Here is a 7,030-nt window from a genome sequence, read left to right on the forward strand (position 1 = left end):
CGCGCCGTCGCTGACGCCCGCACCTCGCCGAAGCCCCGTGCCACCGCTGCCGTTGCCGCGCCACGCCGGAGATCCGCCGCAACCGCCGCCTCGCCTCGCTCGCCGGAGTTCGCCTCGCTGCAGCCGGTTTTCTTGCGAAAACCGTCAAACCGCCATGGACCGGTAAAACCAAACCCTAGATCGGTTTTCTATAGAAAACCAGATCTGTTTTTTTTTCTTTGTTTAGTTATGTAGTGAACGTTTACTGTTTAACCCTTCGCAGCGAACGAATTCGTCCATTAGCGTTCGGTAACGAACGTTCGTAGTTTAGTCTTTTTCTTTTTCTGTTATTTCGGCCAGGGACCTGAATGTGAATATTTTATTTACAGTTTAGTCCCTGATCTTCAAACACTTGTAACTTTTTACTCGTTAGTCCAAATTCAACGAAACCAACGCTCACTTCTTCGTTATGATCTCCTCTATCCGTATAAACAACTTAAACATGTTTTTGAAAAGTTTAAAATTTGAATTAGATCAGATTTGAATTCAAACTTCGTTTGATCATAACTTGAGTTTCGTAGCTCCGTTTGAGTTGATTCTTTTTGCAAATCGAAGCTCTTGACCTAAACCTTCTGATAAGGCCAAATTCACATAATTTTGGTACTGTTAGAAATTGTTTTATGTTGCAAGAGCTATTTGCTTGGTTTTGATGTTTTCGAATCGTCTTCTTCGATCTTTCTGATCTTTTGAGTGATTGCTTATGTGTGGTTACTATTGCTTGCTTACGATAGATTGATCGGAGTGTGACGAGTAGATCTATCAAGAGTTTTGAGTGCGAATCATCTTCATCAACATTGCAGGCAAGTTCACACTTTGATCATACCCTTTTCTACAACCCAGTTTTATTGCATTAGATCAATCCTCTCACATTGCATGATTAGGATCTAATTAAACTGTGGGATGGGAAGTAGATGAGGTAGTACCTATCACCTGTATTATTATGAAACCTTTGGGAGTTACTTCTACGTTTGCTTATTATGCCATGCTATGCTAGTAGACGTGGATTGGGTGAGTGATATCCATGACAGATGTGAGTTGATAATTTTAATGGTTTATCTAAGGTGGCCACTTAAACACACATCTGGGTGGATTGAGGCACCTGATGTCTATCAGGACTTGCCTGTTTTATTTTGGACCGCCACCCAGGCTCAAAGGGATCATAAGATAATTCATGCTAGAAACTTCCGTGTGCAGCCACATGCTACTATGGGCTCTGGCATAGTTGACTAAGTTGGGCGAACTCTTATGGGTAGACTAGCAGATGTAGGGGAAAGTAGGTGTACCGGTCTACCCACATGTAAGGTGCTAGCGCTTCTGAAAGACTGTGTCTCGGTCATCCGTTTCTCAAACACCATGTAGTGCGAGAAGACAAACGGAGGCGATCGAGTCATGTGGGGGAAAGTGCGCAAACCTCTGCAGAGTGTACAAACTAATCATGATTAGCCGTGTCCCCGGTTATGGACATCTTGAGTATCTAGTTCTTGGATTACCATGTTGATCTCATCATGTTACTTTAAATGAATATTGTTGGGTTTAATGATGTTACTTAATTGGGATTGAGAATGCTGTCAACCATTCTCAATGTTCAACAACCACCATGATAGTAATTAATCTTATTCCTTTGCAGTAGGGAAAAATTGGCTTTACGCAAAAACCTTATAACCATAGAGCTTTTCCACCAGCCAAGTATGCATGTAGTGATAGCCATTGTTCATCATTCTCTATGGTGTGAATTTGCCAGTACATTCAATGTACTGACCCATTTCGGGCTGCAACGTCTCATGTTGCAGGTTTCTTACGACGAGTAAGTGATACATTAGGGTTACGATTTCTACACTCAACTTTGCCGTTGGTGTTGATGAGAATCCACAACCTTGTTGCTTCCGCTATATGGATTGAGGTAATAGTATTTACGTTACTTTATACATGTGATTTACCTCTGTTATAAATCCTTCGAGTACTGTGTGTGTCAGCATACCGATCCAGGGATGACACTTAAGCACAGAGACTTGATCCATTCGGGTCAGGTCGCTACAAGATGGTATCAGAGCACATGTTGACTGTAGGACGTGACCCTAGAAACTGGCAAGCCCATAGCAAAGATTTTTCTCTACAACTTTCCCTTTCAAAAAGATCTTTTACCTCTCTTCTCTTCTGAGTTTATTCAAAATTTCCCTTTAGTGAAACCATACCCTTTTCCCTTTTAACCACTCAAGGATTCGACTGATGAGACCACGCCAAGAAGTACAGGATATCAGACCAGTAAGACCATTCGGAATGAAGAAGATTTTTCCATACATTATGATAATGGAAACTACAGCTGTTGAAGACTCAGAAGACTAGGAGAATTGGAGGCTCTGAAGAATCCCCAGATTTGTATGACCTAGGAATGCTACCCTTATGGAACTTGGCAGATTATGGAAGTTGTCAATACCCGAGATCAAGGTGTATCGGAGAAAGACTGAAACAAGGAGTATGAGAACTCGAAGTTTTGTCAAGAAAACCCTAAGGTAGGAGATATCAACTATGGAAGATAGCTCATGGCAATGACAAGGGCAGAAACACGGTTATCCGTGATGTCATCACCATTGATACTGTGGTCACCGAGCTGAGCTAAGCATGCATTCCTTCGGAAGGATTGGATGGTAGAAGGCTGATGGAGCATCTATCAGCAAAGGCTGCAGTTTTAAACTTAGCTGGTGTATCACCAGGATCTGGAGTAGTACATCAAGAAGTTTAAGGTGGAGCTCCATGAAGCCGTATTAGACAAGGAGCATTTCATGAGGAACTCAGGATCCTGAAGATGAAAGTAGCCAAGCTAGAGGAGCAAAACCTTGAGATACCGGAGATTCGTCAGGAACTAAAGGACAGTAGGACCATGGTTCATGTGAAGTATGTTGAAACCAGAAGTTTGAAATGCAACTCCAGAATATTAAAGGATGTCATGAGAGATTTCACGTCAACAGAGATTGATCTGGCAAAAGAACTTGAGAAAGACAAGCATGATCGGAAGGAGCCATTGGAGGCATGAACAAGTCTTGAAGAGTTTGGAGACGTTGAAGATTTATTGACCTTAGAAGACCAAACCCCTGTTATATACCTACGTTAGATGTGACGTTTGTGAGTTGTCATTTGTTTGATGTTTTTTGACAGCCACAACAAAAATCTGTCTTTTCAAAACTTTTGTTTGCATTGTGTGTATCCCTCTCTATCTCTCTTATCTCACCTCAAACCCATGGACCCAATAGAGGATGAATGAAGATGAGCTTGTATTTTCTGGACCGATGAGTCAATTGGAGACAGACCGATGGATACAGAACATGGAGGATCGCATGGAGAATAACCATATATTTGGAAATGATATGACCCAGCGTGCTCTTCAGTGCTTTGAAAGAGGTGCTGCTACTTGGTGGAGGATGTACCAAACCATCAATGGATGGCAAGGAGTAACCACTTGGTAATAATTTAAGTTGACTTTGCTAAAGTCTCAGTTTGTGTCCCAGAAATTGAAGCCTTATGGAAAGGATATGAAGAAAACTTATGCATACAAGCTTTGTGGAGAAATAGGACACAACCATAAAGAACACAAGGATGAATGCCCTAATTGTGAAGGAAGTCACCCAGCTGAAGAATGCCCAACTAGGCAGATCACTTGTTTCTTGTGTGAAGGGACTACCCACTACCCTGCACAGTGTCACATTTACCCCATGGTACAACGAACCATCCAGCAGAAGAAAGAAGTAAAGAAAGGAGCCCTTATGGAAATTTTAGAAGAAACCGTGATGAAGGAAGATGTGGAGGACACACCTAAAGAAGACCTGAGTAAACCCTGCACTAAGTCTTGCTATTCATGTGGAGAAGAAGGACACATCTCCCAGAATTGTATGAATGGGGATCTAGTAGAATTCCTGACAGAGGAAGTAGAATATGACCCACAGGAAATAGAAGCCATGATTGGCATGGAAAGGTCCAGGAAGAGAAGTAGATTGGATTCCAGGAAGGATCTGAGTCATGTCACCTATTACAGGTGCAAGGAGTCAGGGCACTACCTCAACAGTTGCCCAAAAAGGAAACCTCGAGACTTGTCGGAAGTAATATGTTTCCGTTGTAATGGAGCAGGGCACTTTGCCAGAGAATGCCCCAAGGAGAAGGAAACTTGCGCTAGATAGTTGAGTTTGCAACAAAAGAAATGGAGTAGTAGAAGTGAGATCATTTTTCTTTTATATGGAGGTGTTGAGTTGAGACATGTAATGGAGAAACGAGAGATTGTAATCATTTGAGAATGAATGAAGTAGCATCGTTGGTACTGATATGGATTTTATGAGTTCCTACCCTATGAAGAAGAATTTTGACCATTTTGAGGATATGAGAATATGGTCTATGGAAGATTTGTGCATTTTAAGGGTGGTAGTACCCTGTAATGGATTTCGGACAAAATGAATACGAGTTTTGTCTCGATATGTGTGATGCCCCAAGAGTATATGGGATGAAGTTGGAGACCGACAGTTGCTTGGACCAAAGGTGATCAAAGGAGTCAGAAGAGAATGTTAAGTTGATTCGAGATAGACTGAAGGTAGCTCAGTCCAGGCAGAAGAGTTATGTAGACTCAAAAACGCAAGGAGGCAGACTATGAAATTGGAGATAGAACATGTCTTCGTGTGACCCCTCTGCGAGGAGTTAAACGAATTGGAGTTAAGGTAAAGTTAGCCCCGAGATTTGTAGGACCATACCGAGTTTTGGAGCGTATGGGAGAAGTGGCCAACAAGTTGGAGTCACCCGAAGGACTTTCAGGAGTTCGTGATGTGTTTCACATTTCCCAGTTGAAGAAGTGCCATGCAGAGATGGCCAGTATTCCCATGTAAGGACGCTTGACCCTGGAAAGGATAATGATGTTCCACGAAGTGGAATATGGACTTCATAAGTATAAGTTTTCATCTCGGTATGAGGGATATCCCACGGGGATGAATAGATAAATTACTATTGGATATAAAGGAGGTATGATGTTGGAAATATGGATCAATGGAAACTCCATGATGAGTCTGAGTAAACATGTCCTAGTTTGGTGCCAATAGAAGGAAGGAAGACAGTACTATTGGATGGATTTAAGAATACTAGGAAAACTGGAAGTTGGATGTTGGATTAGAGATCCGCTGCCCCGATGATAAGTTCAAGGACTACAAGTGATGAGATGGGCCATAACCCACAGGCCCCAGGACCTGCCAAGAAGCAAGAACATTCTTGCTGAAGGAAAAACCCTGGAAGTGGATATACCTTTGTCGACAGACGATTTTATAGGAGTACGCAAAACTTGAGAGTTGTGAAGGAACGATAGATGTTGGTCTGGCTTGCAGAATCAATGGATTTATCCGAACCTTGGTTCGTCGACAAGAGAAATTCGGCAACGCTTGTGAGGATGACCGAGTGTTAGAATGCGAGATTCGCTAAACCGTATACAAGGTAATGATTTGGGTGCGGGATGGATTGATCACCATACCGACTTACTCTTATTGTTCGCCTTGCTATATGGGATGGTAAATCTGAGTGACTTGCCTATAGTAGAGAGACGACGATATTAAACCTTGTAAAACCCTAGAATGGTATAGCAATGTTTCCCCTTGTACACGACAGCTGTTGCCAACCGTAGGTTATACGGTGAGGATCAACCAGACCTATTTCCTGCAGGAGAAACCACAAATTATTGACCACCATGAGATATCAATAGTTGTTTAGTTTTGGCGCCAGACCCGTCAGCTAAGGAGACCCAGTCTCGGAATAACCTTACCTAGATGAAAGACAGAAGAATTGAGGAAAAGGTTATGCCACTACTGGAAGAGCCAGAGAAGGAATTTTCCGAGGATTTGAGAAGACCGACACTGTTAACAATATGGATGAAGTATATGAGTTTCGATGGAGCTGTAACCATGCTTCTAAGGGTGGTAGCACCCCAGACCCCTTTGATGATCGATGGATTTTGAGGAGACCCCCAAACCCTAACCTTTTCTTGCTAGCCTCTCCGAATCTTGAGGACGAGATTCCTTTTAAGGGTGGTAGGTTTGTAACATCCCAAAATTCTAAATTTTGGAATGTTATAATAAATAGATATATTTGATTGATTGTCTGAAAGTGAGTGAATTCGAAACTTTTGAAAGTTAAATGAGAGGGAATAAAAGGACTTTCCCAAACTTTCATATTTGCTTTCTGATCTCCATGAATTCAAATTCTTTTCAACACAAAACCCTAGAGAGAAGATGACATGACTTCTTCCATTTAAAATGAAAAGGGTGTTTGAAAAATATTTGAATTCCATTGGGAAATATTTTCCAATTCTGAAACTTTATGCAACTCAATGATTTTCATGAGAGAAGATAAAATGACTTCTTCAAATTATGAAATATGAGTTGGGAGTTTCAAAGGATCAATTTCAAGTCCTTTTGGAATTAATTTTCAATTTGGATTTATTTGAGTTTTATTCAAATTATTTTTCTCCAAAAATAAAATATATGGAAATTAGGGTAACAAGATTCCCTACATTAGAAAATTGGAGAAAAATTAATTTGAAATCATTTTGGTATTTTTTTTAAATGATTTTTGCTGGATTTTAATAGACCAGTAAGCACTCTTTGTTTTATCTGAATTTGTGTGCTAGAAAAATGTTCACGGCGTAGAAAATATTTTTCTGACAATTTTGATATATTATATGCCTATATAATATTTTTAGTTATTTTGTTTTTATTATTTTAGTTCTCTGGAAAAAAAATGTTTATAAAAAAAAACCTTCCCACCAACTGGGCCGGCCCAGCCAACCGGCCAGGCCAAGGCCCAGCATCGCGCTGCCTTGCCCGTCGTGGCCGACCGGGACTCCACCGGAGTCCGGCGCCGACACGGCCTCCTCCTGCCCCCTCGCCCACGCCGCGGAGCCGCCCCTTCTCTCTCCGCCCCGCACCGCTTCTCGCCGCCGCCCCGAGCCGCATCGCCAACCACCGCCGCTGCA

The sequence above is a fragment of the Triticum dicoccoides genome, chromosome 2A (assembly GCF_002162155.2).
Source record: "Triticum dicoccoides isolate Atlit2015 ecotype Zavitan chromosome 2A, WEW_v2.0, whole genome shotgun sequence".
Taxonomy (NCBI): Eukaryota; Viridiplantae; Streptophyta; class Magnoliopsida; order Poales; family Poaceae; genus Triticum; species Triticum dicoccoides.